This window comes from Mus musculus, chromosome 19 (assembly GCF_000001635.26).
Source record: "Mus musculus strain C57BL/6J chromosome 19, GRCm38.p6 C57BL/6J".
NCBI classification, from domain to species: domain Eukaryota; kingdom Metazoa; phylum Chordata; class Mammalia; order Rodentia; family Muridae; genus Mus; species Mus musculus.
This window is the reverse complement of record NC_000085.6, coordinates 58,083,052-58,103,952: the sequence shown is the minus strand read 5'-3', so window position 1 is coordinate 58,103,952 and position 20,901 is coordinate 58,083,052. Positions and strand designations below refer to the sequence as shown.

Sequence of the window (20,901 nt, the reverse complement as noted above, 5' to 3'; positions counted from 1 at the left end):
TAAAGCCCAGCCATTGGCCTGGCTTCTTCTCATTCAGATGTCTAACAACTCATTTGACGTCCACGGTGAGCAGTACCCGCACTGAGCCAAGTAAGAATCTTGACAAAAGTCTGCTGGAAAGTTTGTTGCATTTGCCCACCCCAATAGTGCACTTAAGGCTGGCATATGACACTATCAATGGCCTTTCCCTGCCGTGTGTGTTGGGTGTGGTGGCTTCTCAGATGCGATCTGAGCACTGGCAATGGGCAGGAGCCACCTGTGTGTGAGGAGAGGATGGGACGGAGGACAGGAGTGAGGAGGGGGTTGTGGCTTGGCTCCTGGACTTGATGAACAGTGGCCTGGAGGTGGGAAGGGGTGTGGTTTCTCTGAATGGCGCTGGTGAGAATCACTGTCACAAGAGGCCCTCAACACAACTCTTGAAGTAAGAAGCCCATGCAAAGTGCATGGGGACAAAGGATGAGCCTGCGTTGTTAACCACACCCCTGCCCCTGGCTCACACCCTCTGCAGAGGGCTTTCATGGCCATGTGGTCTTGTGGATGGAAGCGGTTTGGGAGGATGTTCTGGCAGTTGCCCTTTTGGCTCGATTTAGATGCTTCTGTTGGGCAGCGGGTACTTAGGCATCAAGTGAGTGGGATCAGGCAGCTTTAGCAGTGCCAAGCCTTGCCCAGAGATAAGATGGCAGGTCTTCGTGGTCCTCACCCCACTCCCACAGGTGGTAATACCCAGGCAGAAGCTGACTTTCCAGTTCTTCACACACTCTCAAGGGCCACAGACCAAGCAGGAACTCCCCTAACCTGCGTTCTCCCATCGACGTCACTTAGGGAAGATCATGTTTAATGATGCTTAAAGTATCCTTTGGGCCCCATGATCTCTGCTTAACTACACTCTAAACAGAAATATACATTCTAATCAAAAAAAATTAAATACATTCAGTGCATACTTTTGTTCTTTCCCAAGGTAAGATGATTCTCCCTGGAAATTCGAGAGCATCAGTCTGATATTGTTTGACATCTGTCTGACCCATCTCTACCCATTTTAAAAGCTCAGTAAAGTGATAAAATTCCTGATCATGCATAGTCATCTCCTCTCTTCAGCACACCTGGAGTCTTCCAGGCAGACGTGGTTGGAGGGCTGCACATGCTGCAAGCCCTAGGGGATGGCCTGGAGGGGGGAGGAGGGCAGGAGACAGGTCCTAATTCTGAGATCCTTGCATACTGTTGCACTTAGCCTTCATCCTATGGTTTGTGTAGGGTGGCCCTGGTGAGTTTTAGAACTAAGTATGTGTGAGCAAAAACTGGAGGGCAATTCTGGTTCCCAGAGTGGAGCGGCCTTCTCTGTTTGTGTCTTATATATAAAGCAACTGAGGCAGAGGGGATACAGAGATGTATCCATATGAGAGCTACAGAGTGGCAGATTTGACTGGTAACTGTCACACAGCTGACTTCAAAACCAGCAACTAAGAGAAACAAGGAAACCTGGGCAGGAGACTGGGCACACGTCAGAGAGGGAGAGAGAGCAAGAGAGAGCGAGAGAGCGCGCTCAGTGTCAAAGTCTGGAAAGGGTTGCTTGAATGAAGCCATTTTCTTTAAAAAAAATCTGAATCAAAGTATGGTAGTGTAAACAGAGAGGTAATGATGGGAAAGAAACGTGTGCGAGGAGACAGAGACCAACCCTGACCCTCCCTCTTCCTCTGGCATAGCCAGAACCCCACATACCCTGCTCCCTCACACCGAAGATTTATTCCACAGGGAAAAAAAAACAGCCAGTGAATCAAATAGCTTCCTTATCATTAGGTTCAAGAGAAAAAGGAGAATCAGTGGGGGAGAGGCAGCCAGCGAGAGGGAGGGTGTGTGTACATCAGAGAGGTCTTGGGGAGCCATGAGATGAGTGGACAGATGTGCCTCTGCGTGTCTCTCGCTCACAGAGTGCACTTGGCCGTTGCTTAGGTGTCCTGAGGAATAGTCACCTGGAATTTGCTAAGCGTGTCCGTGGTGGGCAGAATCATATCCCTTCTCCACTCTGCAGGTGCACACACGGATCCTTGGGACTTTCCCAGCAAAGGGACAGCTACAGAAGCGATTGCAGTAAATACCGTGAAGTGGGGAGCCAATCCCACATTGTAGGGGCAGGCCTCAGATAACCACATAGGTCCTTACAAGTGGAAGGAGGAGGCAGAGGCAGGTGAGCTACACTGAGCCAGACATTGATGGCCTTGAGGATGAAGGAAGGAGGCTGTGGGTCAAGGGATGCAGGAAGCTTCCAATGCTGAAGGACAAGGGAAAGTGCGTGCCTAAGTGCACCAGGAAGCAGCACAAGCCCTACCCTCAGAACCCAGCTAGGTCAGAGAGGAGCCACAGGTGCAGAATAAAGGGTTTCAGCTGAGGGCTCTGGTCTGAGGGATTTGCATAACCAGTGTTTTCTGCTCCCTGCCTCCTGTAGGAAACACCAAGTCAGAAAACAGAGATGGAAGGACACATGGAACCCAGGAAGAGGACAGCACAGATGTTTCCTCTGCCCCATTCAAGATGCCTGCCGGTGCGCAGAGAATCGGGCATCGTGCTAGGACTAAAATGAAGGACTAAAATGAGGACTAAAATGAAGTGAGCCCTGACAAGGTCATAGAATGACCTTGAGAGGGCCCCTCCACGTTCCATTCCAGAGAGCCAAGCACACTCACGCTAAGTATTATTTTTATCGTAAAATATTTGAACATTAAAAATAATGATACTGATTATGGTCAATACACCTATGAATTCTCATGAAGTCACACTAACCATATAGATTATTTACAAGTGTATTGAGAATGTCTACAAATACTAAATTTAACAATAAAATTGGTGTTATAATTTAGAAACATTTCTTTACTTCAATTTTGAAGATCTTCAAATTTTAGAATAAAACTTATATTTCAGTGCTGAAGTGGAAACTTCTAGTTTCTTTAGAAAGTTACGTCAAATGATGTTTTGCTGGGGCACACAGTTGAAGGGATGTCTTGCTAAAGCAGACATGTGAAAGAACGTTTTCCTGAAGCAGACACAGGTAAGAAGGTGTTTTCTGGAGCAGACACATGACAGGAGCCGGGATGAAGGAGTATAAATATGACCCCTCAGACAGTGGGAGATGAGCACTGAGCGTTGCATTGGCTTGCTTCCTCTTCTTTCCTAACGACAAGCATATATTGGTTTACTTACATAGCTTTGTTGAGCTAAACTTGTGGTAACCTAGCTATTGAGAGAAATTCACCCAAGAACTGCTCCTGATGTTCCTGTGGCAGCTTGCCCCTTCGGCAGCCTCACCTCAGGCTGCTTGGAAAAACTTCAGGATTGAACTACAGCTGTTGGTTCCTGCCTGGTGTCTGCCTGCCTAGAGGACTGGTCTGCAGCTGCTGAGTCAGATTTGGTGTTTGCTCTGGGACTGAACTGCTGCCAAGAAAGAGCGAGCTCACCCACAAAGAACTATTGCTGAACAGGTCCACTTCCCCCGTACATTAATAACTTTTCCTTTCCACTATCTCTGCTGGGCAGCGGGGCTAGAGGAGAGGTTGAACCCTTACTAAAAGTTGGTTGCAAAAATGTATGCCTACACACTCTCAACACAGTTTCATATGCCAAGGCTCTTTGCGAATAGTTCATGATTTTGGGGGGGGGGGCACCCTCCAAGATACTTACCTATTTTTGAGCCCAAGTCCTGTGCACCCAGGCTAGCCCCAAACTCCCTTTGTAGTCAAGGGACCTTGAGCTCCTGATCTTTCTGCCTTTCATGCCTTTCAGGCATGTGTTTCCTGGTTTATTCAGCACTGGGGATCAAGCCCAAGGCTTTTGTGCATTCGAGGTAAATACTCTACAAACTGGACTGTATCCCTAGCCTGGGGATGTCTCGATGGGCAAAATATCATCATGACATCTGCCAGTGTCTGAGCTAAAGTATGCAGTTCTTTCCTGGTACATACACACTGCGGAGAGAAGAGTTGAGGTTACGACAGGAACTCTGGTACACAAGTTCTAGTGGTGAATTCTGGCTGATTCCGTTATCTTGTGACTGCAATTCTCTTTTCCAGGAGGGGAAACATTCTCATTAGTGGGTGTTAGCATTGCGTCGGTATCAAGGAACAGATATGAGGATGTTAGCATTGTGCCAGTATCAGGGAACAGATATGGGGCCAGTGTTCCATACCTGACTGTACCCTTAAGAGCTGTATGACTTTTGGCTAGATGATTTCAACATGCTGAGTGTACTGCAAATTCCTCTTGTGTAAGAGGTGGCAAGGCCCACCTCAGAAGACTAGGAAATGATGGGATATTTATAAGCGCTCACAACAGACACATGAGTGCATCAGACAGTTCATATACGTTCTCTACAACTCAAGCCAGTATTTGTTTAGAATGTGCTGTGAGGACCTGTGCAGTCCTCATTGCAAAGAGCCAAGGAGGATATAACTCCTACCCCAAGCCACTCAGATTCTAAAGGAAGGCGTGTGCTGGCGTAACAACGCACATAGTACTAGAAAACTGAGAAGAAATCAGTCGATCGATTCTGAAAATAAAAACTGTTTTACTCAGTGAGAGCAAAAGTGTTTTGGATAATTACTGTTTCTCCAAATATTGAAAAATAAAATGAATGACCACATTCGAGAAGGGTTGGTTTTTGTGTTATGCATCCCTCTGTAGTTATTTGACACAAAGATGCTTGTCAGAGAGAAGGTGGCAATGAACACTGAGGAATCCCTTGCCAAGCACGTCTAAGATTTTTCTCACGGCACTCAATGGTCTGCAGACTATGAGACCTGTATGACCACTGTATGAGTTCTCTGAATCTCAGATACGCTATGGTGCAGGGGGATGCAAAGGCAGGAAAAACTCTCAGGCTTAAAGCCAATTTGGTTATTGCTGAAACAGAGGTTTTCAAGTTTTTTTTTTAAACAAACACTGCTTTAGCATAAAATTGTGCATGGTTAAATGCATTGTTTTACTAGTGGAAGCATAAGTTATGGTTATGTTTTAAGCCAACTCCTTGATGACTGTAAATATTTATTTATTATAAAGCCGATAATGAGAACAATGTGGATTTTGTGCTGAACACGGAAATTTGACCCTGTAGTCAAAGTCAAGGCATTTCTAGCTGTCCCGGCCCCACTGTTTAAGACAACTCTGCATGGTAAAATTGCACATTAAACGGATTTTTAAATAAGTCCTGTTGTAATCCAGTTCATTCTTCAAATAGGTAACTCAGATGCTTAGAATTGGAATTAAAGTCTATTTGATTATTTTATGATAAATACGTATCCCCCATTTCTCTGTGTCAGGCAGGGGTGCTCAGTGTCAGAGGGACCTTAGGGTACATGTGACCATGGTTCTTAGCCTCAGGGTGAGTGGAAGTCCTGGGAAGTTGAACACTGACAGGTTGATTTTCCTCCAGCAGTGTGACAGGACAGTGTCTAGCTAACCAGGATGGAAAGGTCTGTCTTTTCATATGTCTTAGTGCCTTTTCACATGTCATCTGAGTGTCTAGCACAGAGTGGCTGACATCCTTGGGAAACTGTAACTGTGACTCTACCTCCTTGCCTTTACTCACATGCAGTGGATCTTGGCTATTGCTGGCAACCCTGAGCGCTAGTGTATCTACTTTAGTGCCTGGGAACTGGTAAATCCAGGTCAGGATTGTAGACATTCTGACAGACTTAAGGACTTCTGGATACTTTCACATTAGAAGTACAGTTTGTAGCACTCTGAAAGAAACATAGTATCTACCCTAGCAGTATAAATGCTGTATTTCATTTCTTAAATTTAGTCCATTAGACAAGAGATCCTGATTACAGACGTTATTTTCTTTTACAATCATTTTAAAGATGAAAATTAGACTTAACTATATCTTTAGCAGTTGGAAAATGATTTGCTTTCAACGTTGGGAATCTTCACAGTGGCAAACAATTCTGAGAGTGAACTCTACAACCTGGCTGTGCCTAGCTTTGGAAGCAAGATAGCATAAGATCTGGGATGAGGACAAATGTGCGCGTAGCCTTAGGGCTGATTTATGAAAGTAGAGATCTCACCCTTAGTCTCTGATACCCATCAGTGGTCCTGTGATAACTCTCAAGCTCCACCCAGTGTGGAAGAGAGCCCCCTGTTGACTGCTTGCAGAACACAGTCACCTCCCTGAAGCCTTCAGATCAGGATGTAGAACTCTCAGCTCCCTCTGCACCATGCCTGCCAGCACACTGCCATGCTTCCCACTATGATGATAATGGACTGAACCTCTGAACCTGTATGCCAGCCCCAATGAAATGTTTTCCTTTGTAAGAGTTGCATTGGTCATGGTGTCTCTTCACAGAAATGAAACTCTAAGACAGGTGGTAACAAAATGGCTGTGGGTGGGCAGATCCCTCTGTTGGCATCACATCTACTACTGCTGAGTTTCATCTGTGCAAGGGCAGTTGTGAGACTTCCTTCTTGTGTGAGACTTTCCCAGCAGGTAACTGACCTGAGACTAGTCCTTGGTCTGTCCAGAGTTTTCTCAGAGCTACACCTCACTTCCTTCCCAGTCATACTTCCTCACCCCTGCTCTTCACACCCTGTCAGAGCTACACCCACTTGCTTCCGCCCTGCCTTCTTCAGAGTTGTTCCACACCCTACAGCTTCTCATCCTATCTCAGTGTCTGCCCCAGGAAGAGTCAAAGCTGACGAAATGCCAGGGGGATGAAAGGATTTTCTTTTCTTTTTTCTTTTTTAAATGCAAGGTTCATTCTGAATGATAATTGGGACCCAGTAACATTTACATCCCCCCCCCCCAATTCTGTCTTTCAACCCCAGGTTCTTTTATGAACTACCCCACAACACTAAACAGGGAAAACTTTTAAAAGCATTCTAAATGTGAGGGGGAAAAAGATTCTTTAGGAAATTCTGGCAAAAGCAATGAAGGTTGAGTTGGAATCCAACATAAAGGAGGATATCAAAAGTTATTAAGAGAGAGCCGTCCAGCCATCGTGTGTCCTGGTGGATGTGGAAGCATGCTTACACACATGTGTGGAGGCCATGTTGGGATTCTGTGCTTTATAACTTTGAGGCAAGGTCTCTCACTGGATCTGGTGCTCAGTGTTTCAGTTAGGCTAGCTGCCCAGCTAGCTCTGTGGCTGTGTCTGTCTGCCATGCAGAAATGGGGTTATACAATGTTTGCCCAGTCTCAGCTGTCATGTAGGCATGCAGGACTGGGTTACATGTGTGTGGCCAGTCTCAGCTGTTATGTAGAATCTGGGGCTGCGTGCTCAGGGTGTGACATTTGTGCACCAAGCATTTTACCCGTGAATCTACCTTCCTAGTTCCTTAGTCATTTTTTTTTAAATGTGGAAATGAAACTCTGGAGATAATCTGGGGATGGTGGCACATGCTTCCCGGAGGTAGACGCAGGAAGAGCGTCAAGGGATCAAGGTCACTGTCAGTTCCAGAGCCAGTCTCAAGCCAGCTTGGGCTATATGACACTGTCTTTAAAAAAATAAAACAAGCAAGCGAATGAATGAATGAATGAATGAATGATATAAAAGAAAGAAACTCTGGGTAAAGGCTTTGATTTTTGTTTGTTTATTTAATTTGGCTCCAAAGAAGGTTGCACGTAAATTTCTGAGGACAAGGATCTGTCATAGTTAAGAAAGGAAGCAATTAGAGTAGAAAAATATCTCAGAAGCCCTTTCCAGGTCAGTATGAATAGCAACAATATTCCAGAGAGAGTGCCAACACATCACGGGGCAGGAGAGACTTGGAGGCAGGAAATAATGCTATCGAGTGTGGACTTTTGCAGCTAAATGGAAAGTCAGGCCAAGGAAATGGAGGGCAGATGGAGAGATGGCAGGAGAAGGTTTCTCTCTCTTTGAAGTGCATTTTCAAAGGCTAAAAACCAAAGCTGAACTTGATGCCTACCAGATGTAAAATGAAAGTGTCAACATTAAAATCAAGCAAACAGACGAAAAGAGAACAGCTCATGAGAGAGAGTACCCTGAACTGCTCACACTTTATGCCACGGTCCTCAGGTGGCTAACCCAAGGAAACGGTAAAGAACCACCCCCAATTTGTGTCCGATTATGCAGAGCTAGAGTGGAAAACTTTAATACAGTGACTAGGGCACCAAAAGGATGGCAGGCGGGAGGGTTGCTCGAGTCTGAAGCTCCTTCCGGATAGTCAGAAGAGAAGCCTGATGTTCGCTGTCATCTGGACCCCAACTCCACACTTCTGCTACAGTGTTGCAGGTAACTAACTTCCTGCTCTCTCCTCTGCCTTCAGGAGCTGGTCTCCAGGGACTGAGCTTCAGGAAAGCCCTGTCAAACCCCTCGGCTGATTTTCATTACCGAATTCTTTTTGTAATGTTATGTCATCCTTGCTAAGATAGTAAATTCACATCCAGTTGGTTTCTGCAGGAAGAAACTGCCTCAAATTACCCTTTGATTTTCTTCAATATACAAACAATCAGAACGTGTCGGGGGTGGGAGGGAGGGATTGATTTGAGAGTTGAGCCGTTTGCTTTAGGTGTGTGGCTTCTGTAGAGGCGAACATGGAGCTGATCATGAGAACTGCACGGAGTGCGCACTCCCTGCCGCTCCACTTCCCAGGACAGCCCCACTCACCCCTACACAGACTTCTCTCTCCTCTTAGTGTTAATGGGAGTCACTCTGCTGTATCAAATGGAGAACAGGCTCCTTTGTCTTTTTAATTGGGCCTATAAAACAATAAATGAACACACTATGCAAGTTCTATCTAGAAATAAATTCTAGCTTTCCATACTATGTTGCTTTAAAAAAACATTTTTTTTGAAAGAAGATAATATGTAGTTTCCTGGTTGGACACTAGCTAGGAACTAGACCCATAAAAAAGTACATCAAGATTAAAGGGATAATAGGTAATTTGGTTCTTTAGTAAGAAGCTGTTGCCAAGATTGTCTGCAGAACTCGGGGAGAATACAAAGCATAGAGAGCCTGCGACAGCGCAGTTTAATGGAGGACAGGAAAGCAATTAACAGTGTAAAGTCACTGGTGCGAAGGATAGGCCTCGAGATTAGAATCTTATTAAAACAAAGGCTGGTACAACTTGATTATAATGAGTTAAGTTGAAAGATCCCCAAAACAATCTCTGCGTGCAGATGTGGGGAAGAAAACATCATTTACTCCATTATTGCACTCCGGCCACAGAAAGCGTGGGTAGCACTGGCTTGTTTTTTGTTTTTAAACCAAGAGTGCTTTGAACCAAACTGGGCAGGGGTTGACTGCTGGCCAGGCCAGGGCAGGGTTGAGGGTGATCTGGGAAACCTTCCGTCATTACTACCTAGTGGGTTTTTCTCCCAAGCCCCACTGCCCTACACTGCTAACCTCTTTTGATTTTTAACAACAACTCCACTAAACCTTTCAAAGGCCAGTACAAAACTGAGCTATGGTTTGTGATAAACTGAACTGTAACCAGGTTCTGGGTCAGTATCTCAAGGTGACCAGTGAGGAATGAGGAGTGAGGTTCAAAAGACCAAACAACAACAAACTAGACCCCCAACCCCAACAAGCTGAGCAAACAAGGCCCACAGCCCGAAACCTGCCATGACTTAACAGGCGTTATTCTGACTGTCCTGGCTCCCTTAACCTGGCATCCTTTAAACAATGGGTTTTTAAAGCCCAGGTTAACTAAAATTTCAGTCAAGCACACACTATATTTTTAATAAAAACAGACTTGAATAAGACTTGATTTTCCTTCAATTTTTAAAGAATAATTTTATATTACACAAGCCACTTAATAAAATATGGATGCATATTTTATGAATTAAGACATACTTGCTTCTATTTTTAATGGAACTGTTTCATGTGCCCATGTGAGATAAAATGTTGTGTTAAATTAAAAAAAGAAATGGACTAATGAGATAGGAGTTGGTTTTGTTGTTGTTATTTATTTTGTTTGTTTTGTTTCTGCTTTTTTTTTTTTAATTTCAAAACTTAAGACCAAGACGTCATGAATTGGCTGTTATGAAGATGAAGGTATCAGCTTAGCACTACTGAAATCCTGAATTACTCTGTTGAGTAGCACAGCGGAGACCATGTTCTAACCATTATCTTACACCGGGAAGCTGCCTGTTGCCTGCTAGGTATGTGTGCAATTGGAAGGTAAATAACTTATGTATGCTTGCTTGTGTATATGGAGGCCTGAAGTGGATGCTGGGTTTCTTCCTCCAGCACTCTGGCTTTATTTGAGGTGTAGTCTCTCACTGAACCTTGGGTTCCCTGATTTGAGCAGTCAGCTTCTTACCAGAGTTCTCTGTCCCTGCCTTCCCTAGTGCTGGGGTTACAGGTGGCCACCACAGGAGCCTGCATCTATGTGGGTACTGCGCTTTCGCGCTTGGGTCCTCACACGTGTGCAGCATACATTCTATCCACCCGCACTGTCTCCCGCATCCACAGTCGGAACACGGTTGTAGTTCTAATATGCATTTCATGGATTCCCGATGAAAGCAGCTACCATGTATGCTCACGGACGGGCGGCATTTCCTCTGCTGAAATGCCCGCTCAATCTTTTGAATGGGTTGAGATCCCAGCTTAGCACTGAATGACCAAGCAAGCGCCTGGCCTGCACTGCCTCGGTGTCCTCGATGTGCTGGGGATGGTCTGTACTTCTGTCACAGGGCTGCTTATGAAACTCAGTGTGGCAATACACGTAAAGTGCTTAGTATAGGAGCTGACCTACCATAAGTATTACAACTTATAGATACTGAGTATTACCTTAAAATATTTTTATCTCTTCATTCTATACATGGCCTTCTGACATCTTACCTTCCATAGTACTGTTTTTAATCCATGCATCACTACCTCTGAGTCAAGAGGGGAGGTGGAGCCTGGTTGCAGGTTTCTTTCCACAGGGATGAACAGGCTCTCAATGCCAGTTTTTGGAAAGCTCACCTCAGTTTGACTTTTCCACGGTCTCAGCTCCGTCGTGAATTATTTCTAGATGCTCTACCTTTAAACACTGGACCTTGTGCCAACATCACAGCTGTGAATAACACACTGAGGTTTCTTATGCAGGCGAGCCTTGGCTAGTCCTGGCTTTACACTCACAAGTCTTAAGAGTGGATAGATATCTGCTTTCCTGAGAAGGAAAATGTCTTCTGCCTAGACCAGTTGGTTGCTCCCTCTTGTCCTTTCGTCACTGCCCCAGTTTCGCTCCTGTGGTAAAAATACCCCAGCAAACAGCAGCTGAGGGGACAGAGCGTTTCTTCTGGCTCACAGGTCCGGGATATAGTCCGTCATACCAGGGAGTTCAGGGTGGCGGATGCTTCAGAGCAACAAGTCACGTGACATCCACAGTCAGGAGATGGAAGGAAGGTGTGCCCGCTGACTGTCCAGCTCATCATCTTGGACCCACCCCTAAGAGATGATACCAGCCACAGTGGCCTGGGTCTATCTCCTCATGTCATTCAGTGTCATCGAACAGTACCCAGAAGAGCCCACAGACCATCCTCTTCTACGTACTCCCTCACTGAGACACCTCCCAGCTGATTTCAGACTGTCGTGTTGATAACCAACACTGACGATCACTGGTCATTAAAAAATATCCTTGTCCTTAAAAGAAATCATTTATTACAGTACAGAAAAAAATACAGGAAAAAAAAGAGGAACGTGTGAACATTGTCCTGAGTCCCACGTCTCAAGGGACTCATTAGCAAAAGTTCTGCCTCTCTTCCCAAGTCTCAACTTGTCCACCAGCGTGTCGTATATCAATTTATGGTTTATATTAAAATTGCCACATGTTTATCTTGTTGCTTCCTGCTCAGCTTCGTGGCGCTCACGGAGACTGCGGTTCTGTAACTAACGTGTCGCCGCAAATGTTCTCCGCATTTGCATGGCACATCAGAGGTCAGGGGTCACCTGCTTCATAATGGACCTGCCTCATAAGTGGTCCAGTGAAGTTGGAGATGAGGAAGAGAGAGGTGGAGACACGTGACGGCTCCCAATGCTTTTTGACCAGCAGCTGTCATTAATGTACTGGTATGGTGCACACTGCGCGCGGATTGCCAGGCACACTGCCAGAGCAAGGTGCAGAATTCGCTCTTGGGGAGTGGAGGTAGACAGTGGGGTAATGAACGTTCTGTCACAATGACAGGCCAACAGATAACACATACATCTTATTTTCAAGTTTGAGAATGTGCGTCCTTCAGTTCCAATTTCTCCTCCAGGAAAATCAGAAATCAGGCAGCCTGGTTTAGCATTCCCTCATGTTAACATGTAGCTGTTGCTGAGAGCTGCCGGGACCTATTGAAGAGGCATTTCCATTTGCCACAGTCGCCATCCTTCCCTTCTGTCTCACCAATCAGTCACTCCCCTCACCGAACAGGTCCCGTGACCTATGCAGACATTTAAGCCCTTGGCAGTTACCCAGACAGACTACGCTCCTGACTAACATTTAGGGGCATCCCAACATTTCATTATTATATACATTTCCATCTACATATTAACATTCTGAATGTGTGTTGAGATGCATTTAATTACTGAGAGGTCAGTAGAGATAGTTCACATTTCACTAAAGCCGTGGTCAGACTGTCTCTCCAACAGTGCAGTACTTTCATTTCCTTCAATGCAGCCGGCAGTGGGGATGACGGACTCACTTTGTCCTTATCTAGTGGGTCACCAACGGACCTCCACTCTAGCATCTTTAAGGTAGCAGCAGCTGAGGGGACCCTCACAGCCCTCTAGGTGTCCCTGGTTTATTTCTTAGGCAGACATGCCTGTGGAGGCCATGCCTGTTCACTTCCCGAGTTTAGTTTCTGAGGGTCACGTGTCTGACAAATTAACCAGGACTCTTTCAGTTGGGAGTATTGATTCTGTTATATTAATAAACACCACAGTTTGCCAAATATAGATTGCATCTGTCACGGTGACAGCCACCAACACTAGCCTTTTACTTTGTGAGTTTTCCTCATGAAAAGTCTACAAAAAATATTTCCTGTATTGTCATGTGCCCGTGTGTTCATCGTGCAGGCCCATGCATGTGGGTCTTGGGTACTGTTCCTCAGGGGTTGACCACCTTGTGTTTCCTTTAATTTTCGAGGGTATAATTTAATTATCTCTTGCTCTTTCTTGCTTTTTGAGGCAGAATTTCTTGGTGGCTTGGAGCCTGCTGACTGAACCCTGGAACCCCCCCTCTCCACCCCTCAAGCTTGGATTATGAATGCCACCATCACATCTGATTTTTTTTTTCAAGGTGGGTCCTTGGGACTGGGCGCAAGTCCCTGTGAGCACTTTACCGACTGAGCCACTTTTATAGCCTCTGTTTTATCTTGTTCTAGTATCCGTATGCATGTCCTTTTATAATATGCTATTTGAGCCATCCAGAAGTTAATTTAAGCTGTGATTTCAAGTGGTAATTTTTGAACATCATCTAGCTGCTGGTCTTCATACTATTTTGGAACAGTCATCCTTAGCCCATTTATTTATAGACTTTATTATTGCGCTAAATTACCATAATTATTTGTGCCTATTTTTGTATTCTTTACTGATTAATTTGTTCTGACTTCATGTTGCTTTAATTGCTATAGTTTAATGGATTAATACCTAGAATGATTATTCCCTTTCAAAATTTTTTCATTATGATTTCCCAGGATTTTTACTAGATTTTTTTTCTTTTGTTTCGTTGTCTTAAATAAACTGATGGCCGTTTTTCCAGGCATCTTTCCCATGCCAGCTCTGCTAGGTTGATGTACACTTGTCTTGCACTTGTCTCAGAACAGCTTGGTTCCTTTATGCTGTGAAACACTTTAATCCACACAGGCAAGTTTATTTCCTCAAGGTTTATGAGAATTCATTTGTAAAACCAGGGGCACATTTTTTTTTCTTTTCTTTTTCTTTTTTTTTTTTAAAGATACCAGTGTGGTATCTCTAAGTGGCTTTTAAAGAGTTATCCTGTAAATATTGGCCAACATAAGGCTTCCATGATAGCCTATGACTTCCTTTATTATTTAGAAGGACAGTATAGGCTGCCTCACAGGATGTAACCTACATATCAGGAGGAGAGCACGCATTGGACCCACATAAGATATTTTTAACATGCCAATTTTCTGGGTGCTTTAGGGAAACCATAGGACAGTGTTTGATGGTAATGACTGTTGGTAGTGACAACGCCGTGTAAACCCATCCTTCCTGCCTCCCACACACATGTCCTCTGCCCAGCCATGCTCCCACTCTCCCTGTGACCCACACCTTTGCAGACTGAGTCCAGTGCTCAGCTCAGCCCCCTCTTAGGCCTCCGTTTCTCCTTCTGCACATCGCTGCTGTTATGGCCCCTCTTCAGCAGGTGTTCTTACACTACTGTAATGAACTTCCTCGGTGCCTTCGCAAAGACATTCCCATGTCTGAAGAGAGTCTGGGCCTTACTCATTGTCGTCTTCCTGCATGAAGGGATTTAGATGTTCAGTAGCTTTACTGAATGCACAAAGCAAGGCTGTGGCCTTCCTGGAGGAGCGGAAAGAAGCAGGCAGAAACACTACCTTTCAATGGATTCCTTAGGTGGAGGAGTCAGGGAAGCAGGAAGTGGTTTTAAGCTCTCCCCAGACCTTCCAGGATACTCGAAGGATTTTGTCCACAAAGGAGAAGCAGAAAGAATGCGCCTGTGCATGGGCAGCTGGATGAGTGACCAGTGGGAATGCACAGTTCTGGAGAACACCAAATTACAACAAACACCTCTGGGCTTTTCAAAGCGGTCCCAGCAGGACAGAGACAGTGGTCCCTTCAGGATCCGGTTGGATCCAGTGTTGCCTCTTTAATCTGTAATCATGCACATCCCTGTCTATTTGTGCTAAAGTTTGATGGCAAAAATGTTCTTTCTTACTTTTTTATAAAGGACAGATCTTTGGAGGAGTCAAGAGAACAGTAACAATGTAACAGCGATTTGGAGTAAGCTGCTTTTGATGAAATCGTCTTAATTACATGGCCCATGTTAACACGGTTCAGTCTTGAATGTTAGTCTCACCCCAGGCACTTGGCAACTTGAATTTTACTTAAGAAAACAAGTAGACTAGAGTCACCATACAGCTTGTGAGTGAAGTCACAGAGACTTAGTCCAGTGATTAGGGAGCCATCTACCTGACCAAGAACAGGAGATAACGTGGAAGCTCATCTGTGGACGCTGCGTGCTTCTGCACAGACCCACGTGCTATTCCTCAGCACCAGAAGCCAGGGTTATTACGGCTGGCTTTACATTGGCACAAGTGAATATCTGTGCTGGTGCTCCGGAAATCTGATCCTGCCACTCTCACTGGCTGGCTTATCAGCATCACAAACATCGCAGAGATCCATGAGCTCATATTCCTAACGAAGAAGCCATTGGCTGCTCATGGCTGGGGCAGGGAAGGACCCTCCCTGTTCTTTAATGGAGGGATCATATTCCAGCACACAGTTAACAGGGCATATGGGCAGCACAAATTAGACTCTGGGTTATTTTAAAAAGATATGAGAGAAAAAGACACAGAGTTGGGGGAAGGATATGGGAGGAGTTACAGGGAAATGGGAGGAGTTACAGGGTAAATGGGAGGGTGGCAATGATAAAAATATATGGCATGAAATAGTTAACAAAATGTTACTTTTAAAAAAGAATCTAACTCAACCACTCTTAACAATCCAACACTAGTCAGTGTGTTGGTAGCTACTTTAAAATCTAGTTTTCTCTTAGATATTTTTTCCTAGCACATTTATATCCTACTTTTTTTTGACAACTCTAAATAAATAGTAATTTTATAGAACAGATACATTTTCGTGGATCCTGCCTATCTGTATACACACACTGTACCTGTTTGTAGACACACAACATACTTGTCTGTATACACACACCATGTCTGTCTGTATACACACACCATGTCTGTCTGTAGACACATACTGTGCCTGCCTGTAGACACACACTGTGCCTGCCTGTAGACATTCACCATGCCTGTCTGTAGACACACAGCATGCCTGTTTGTATACACATACTGTGTCTATCTGTAGTCAGTTTCTGAGTTGAATTTTTGTGGCACTAAATTGAAAGTATTGCTTAGTGGATAGATAGTGACAGGACCAGTACATTTCTGAAACAGACTCGTGGTTTAGAAAATAGAAACACAGTGCAGAAGTTGTGCTTCAGTGCCTGGATGCCTAAGAAAAGTCCTACCCACGATTTCAGTCCCACGCCTCCAACTATGCTGTGGACAGTGGAATGACAATGTTCCCTTCTTGGGCATCTTGGATCAAAACTGATGCTGCTTTGGACAACTGGTTCAGTTCCAGGTCAACTACAGACAAGGCTCTAGTACAGTATAGGATTCAGCTTCCATGGACCCCGAAGTTTTCTTTAAATTCTCCTATTTTCCCTTTATTTCCTCAGTGTGTTAGCCAGCTTACTGTTACTATGTCAAAACACCTGAGGCAGACCACCTAGAGGGAGGAAAGGTTTCTTTGGCCCACAGTTTTGGTGGTTTTAGTTCCCTGTTGGGAGCTATTAAGACAACACAATTGTCCTGATCTCTGAATTGGGCCTCTCTCCCCCCACCCCCAGAAGAAAAGGGGGTCACAAGCGGGCCACCAATGCACCGCTCTGAGAACAACCACAGATTGTTCCAGCCCTAAGTCAGCGCCGGATGTCCTGACCACAAAATATACCCTGATACCACCAAGTTCCTGTTTCCCCATGTAGTCGCCAAAAGAAAAATTTCCGCTGCCCCATCCCTCTTGCTGAGAAGTACTTTCTCCTTTGCTTGTGCATTTAAGCCTTGCCTTGCTGAATACAGTGAGACCTTGATGCTAATCAGACTGCTTCTGTGTGTCGTTCATTGCACTTGGTTCTCGTCTCTCTCTCCCCCCATTTGGTTCTTAGGAGAAGGTCCCCTCGAGACCCTCGAATAACTGGACCTGCTGGATGGGTCAGTTCACATTGTTGGTTGCTGTGTCATGGAAGGGGAAATGGTGGGGGAAGCTGCTTACATTGTGGAAGCAAAGAGAAGAAAGAGGAGAGGGTTGGGTACCAGTAACTTCCTTAAAGGCAAGCTCTAACCACCGACCTTCCTCCCTCTAGGCCTCAGTATAAAGGTGACACCACAGGCTGAGGGCCAACCGTAAACACACAGGCATTATAGAAACAAACTCCAGCTCCGTAGAGACACAAGCTCCTCCCAAGTACTTCATCCGTTCATTCTTGAAAAATGGGTTACAGTGTTCGCTGGATTCTTCTGTCTGCTGATCTGACCTTATCAGTTCTGGAACACAGGAAAGGCTCTCCTTTGCCTCCACTACATCCTCCATGGCCCTCAGGACTCAGTCAGCACCGTGTGTCTGAAGAGGCACACGCCTGAGGGAGGCGCATTTCATGCCGGTCACCTGCCTCAACTACAGACCTTCCGCACCCAGCACTGTGGCCCAGGCTAACCCCCTCACTTCTGAACTGTCCCTAGAAATGGCATGAGTCTTGGGTTCTGAATTCAGGGCCAGTGAACCTTCTCTCTCAGCTTCTTCCTCCATGTTTCTGCTGACCCATCATGTGCTCAGTAAAACATAGAACTACTGTCTGTTGGACAATTTACCCCTTGCCCCTCAGAAGGAAAGTAAGATATACAGAAGAAAAGATATTTTCTAATGTACATTTGGTTTTACCCATCAGGCCATCTTTTTGGTTATACATCATTTTTTTTTTCAGTCAGTGAACAGACAGGTGCTCTAGGGGTTACACCGATCCCTTAAAGCTACAGAGCTTGTAACTCCGGAGTTTTGCTCTTTATTCTAAATCCTACTCTTTAAAGGTCTTCGCAAACTCTTTCAAAGTCCTTCATAGCCATCTACTATCAAACTTTCTAACTCTTTCTTCTTTACTTTACCTGGTGGCTGGATGAGTCACGGGATCATGGCCTCCATGTCTTAAACATGCCTTTCCCATCTCACACTCGCTCTCTGGAAATGCATCCTTTGCTCTCATCCACACGACCCTGAGTGCATGGGTAGCAGTGCCTTCTGAGCTGCTGAAGTACACAACCATTCAGTTCTATTCATTTCTCCCTGTTCTTGGAGTGTTGGTACCCAGCTCTGCCTCCTCTTTCCCAAGCTTCTACAACAAACACGCCCAGAGAAAACTCACCAGCAAGTGTTAAAATGCAATCTGTCTTGATGGAGTTTCAAAGTATTGATACACTCTTAGTATAACAACCTATGAAACAGTATTTTATCAGGCTGTGGAATACTTGATTAGATCACTTTGTTAGAAAGTGGAGTAATAAAATTAGTGGTATAACTACAATACAGGGGTGCAAACAGGCTCGCAGACCACGCTCATCTCTCCTCGTTCCCTGACCAGTATTTCCTGATCATGAAGAACTTCGTTGTGTCTAAATCCATGCTCTGACTTGCTGAAGGGACCCAGGTGTCCTGTAGCTCCCCCAAAACACATACCCTAGAGTTTAAGCAAGGCACTCCTAGCTAAACCTGCTTTCAATGTGTCCATAGAGTGTGAAGCTTTGCAGCTACGAACTCATTATCCTTGAGGTAGCAAGAAAGGCAGTATGAGCCACGTTTTTAAAAAGATTTTCTGTACCTATTGAAGTCATTGGTAGGTACACGGGACAGAAAATCTAACACTAGAGGTGCAAGTCAGAAATCACACATAGAAAGGAAAGCATTTTTAAAACTCTACAGTTGTGGAAACTGTAATCTGCCCCTCTGAGGTAGAACCTTATGCTGGGTGTCATCCCACTCCCCCTATGAGGATCAGTACCCGACTGTAATACAAGCCTCATTGCGTGGTGATGGTATCAGGATCAGCAGCAAGCACAGCAGGAACCCTCCACAGACCCTCCACAGCAGGCCTAGTGCATTCTCCTCCCCTTTAGGCTAACGCACCTTGATTCATGAGTGCCACAGAGCTGTCTTTGTTTCTTTGCCCTGCATCTATCATTCCATAAGTGTGCGCTTCCGCACCACTCATCTGCAAGGGGCTGACGAGCGGAATTAATAATGCGATGTCCTATTTACACGGGCAGTGTTGAGAATGTGCACAGCCAGCCGATCGATGAGTCCGAACGGATAAAGGAAGCACTTCTAGCTTACCGAGGTTGTGGGCACCTCAGCTAGGAAAACTCACTGCCAATTCCAAAGGACACCAGCACTCCAACTTTTAAGGTGAGATTTGAAAGTTTCCTTTCACTGCAAGAACACCAGATCCCTTACAGAAAAAGAGAGCTGAGTGATTTTTCTACCTGCTGAGGACAATTTTTAAAACGAAAGAAAGTGAAGAATCAAAGCCTAGTAAATGGCTCTAAGGTGGAGAGTGACCGAGAGGACTCGGGGCATCGCTCTGCATGTGAATCCTCTGTCCCAAGCACGGAGAACGGTCCGTACATAATTTAACTGGCTCTGCCGTCCACCCAGAGGTAACTATCTCTTTTTACTTGCCGGAGTGTGCACCTCCAAGAGAAAAGACAGACACGTTTCCTTGGGCCGTTTGGTGATGGCTACCGGCCTTTCCCAGACTGCTGTCTCCCGCACTCTGCTCCCTGGTCTACTGTTCCCATTGTAAGCCGGCTTAATCTTAATTTCATTCCTTAAGCCATGCCGGCGCTGAACATAACGGCAGCTGCCTTCCCACATATTTCAAGCTTTCATTTGTTACTAAAACAGTATGTTTAAAATAAGATGAGAATATGATATTTTATTTTTACCTGGGGAAGAGAGAACACATTTTGGAAAAAAAAAAAAGAGCCTATTAATGCTGCAGGCAGGCAGAAGGTGCCCTCCGCTGCCCACACTCCTTGATTTGTGCCTTTAAAGTCAAACAAGGGTTTCTAAGGCATGCAGTGAGTCCCCCGTTAGCATCAGTAGTAAAAGGCACCACCTGAGGTTAAACATGGTGACCGCCTCCAACTTGACAGCCGTAACTCTAATACCCACACTGAATATTCTTCTCATCAGAAACCTCCCTCAGCACTAATTTGGCACAGAGGCAAGCAGGCCGTTGAGCAAACCTGTAAACCGAAGATGTCAGGCACTAAAAGGTACCATTAAGCTGATAAAATACCTCTGCATAGAAGTAGGCATCATTATGGGGCTGTATTTCTTAGGAACTAAAGTTTATTGGCTCATTCTCTAAACCTGACAGTGTCCTTCATGAACTATCAAACATATCATAACACAAGCTATTAAAGGAAATAGAAAGTGTGTGTTTCTCTAAACTATCTTTTCCCATAGCAGGTCAACTAACTGAAATCGGAAACAAATGACAAGAAATGCAGGGAGCAGCAATCTTCAAAGGATGACCCGATTTTTTTTTAAAGCTTATTTGGTAGGCTCTGTGAGCATATAAAGGCCCTTTCTGCTCATTTCAATGCAGGTGTGATGGGTCTAGGTGGTGAATGAGAAGAGAGACCACTGAGAGCTCACTCAGGTGTCTTTGTGTTCAATACCTAGTTTGAAAAATTAACCATATTAGAGTTGGTGAAAAATGAGATTCCTTAACTCCCTCATCCATACTTAATTGGTTCCGTACTCTTGACCCAGCACTGACTCAGCTCTGTGTGCTCTGGTGGTCCACCCTCCATGGGCATGGGTGCACAGAGATGAACAGGTTTCTGGAAATTTCTATGTTTTTTGTGTAACAGGCACCCTCACAGTTTAGTACTCTGACTACATATAAAATTAAGCCTGGACCCAGATCATTTGTACAAGCATGGGTGACTGTCTATATCAAAGGAAAAGGAGGAGGCTTGGTGGCCACTGTTTCTGCCAAAATTTGCCTCTGTTGTTCTTGCTTATTCTCTCACACATATGCCCCGAAACTACACCATCCAAAGCAACACTGGTGACTGGGAGGATGCCACCTCTGCCGTAGAATGTGTTCCCTAATTAAACACGCACGTTCTTTAGAATCTGGATGTCACCCTGGCAG

At 45.0% G+C, this 20,901-nt stretch overlaps 1 protein-coding gene and 1 long non-coding RNA gene across 5 annotated transcripts in view; one reads left to right on the top strand and one right to left on the bottom strand.

The window, feature by feature from the left end:
• Atrnl1 (attractin like 1) overlaps positions 1-20,901 on the bottom strand; it is a 522,384-nt gene that overhangs the window by 29,391 nt on the left and 472,092 nt on the right. The window lies entirely within an intron of this gene.
• Gm50287 lies at positions 4,090-20,250 on the top strand. The gene is made up of 3 exons (XR_003952870.1): positions 4,090-8,234; positions 9,962-10,105; positions 11,241-20,250. It is a non-coding gene; the product is annotated as a predicted gene, 50287 (long non-coding RNA).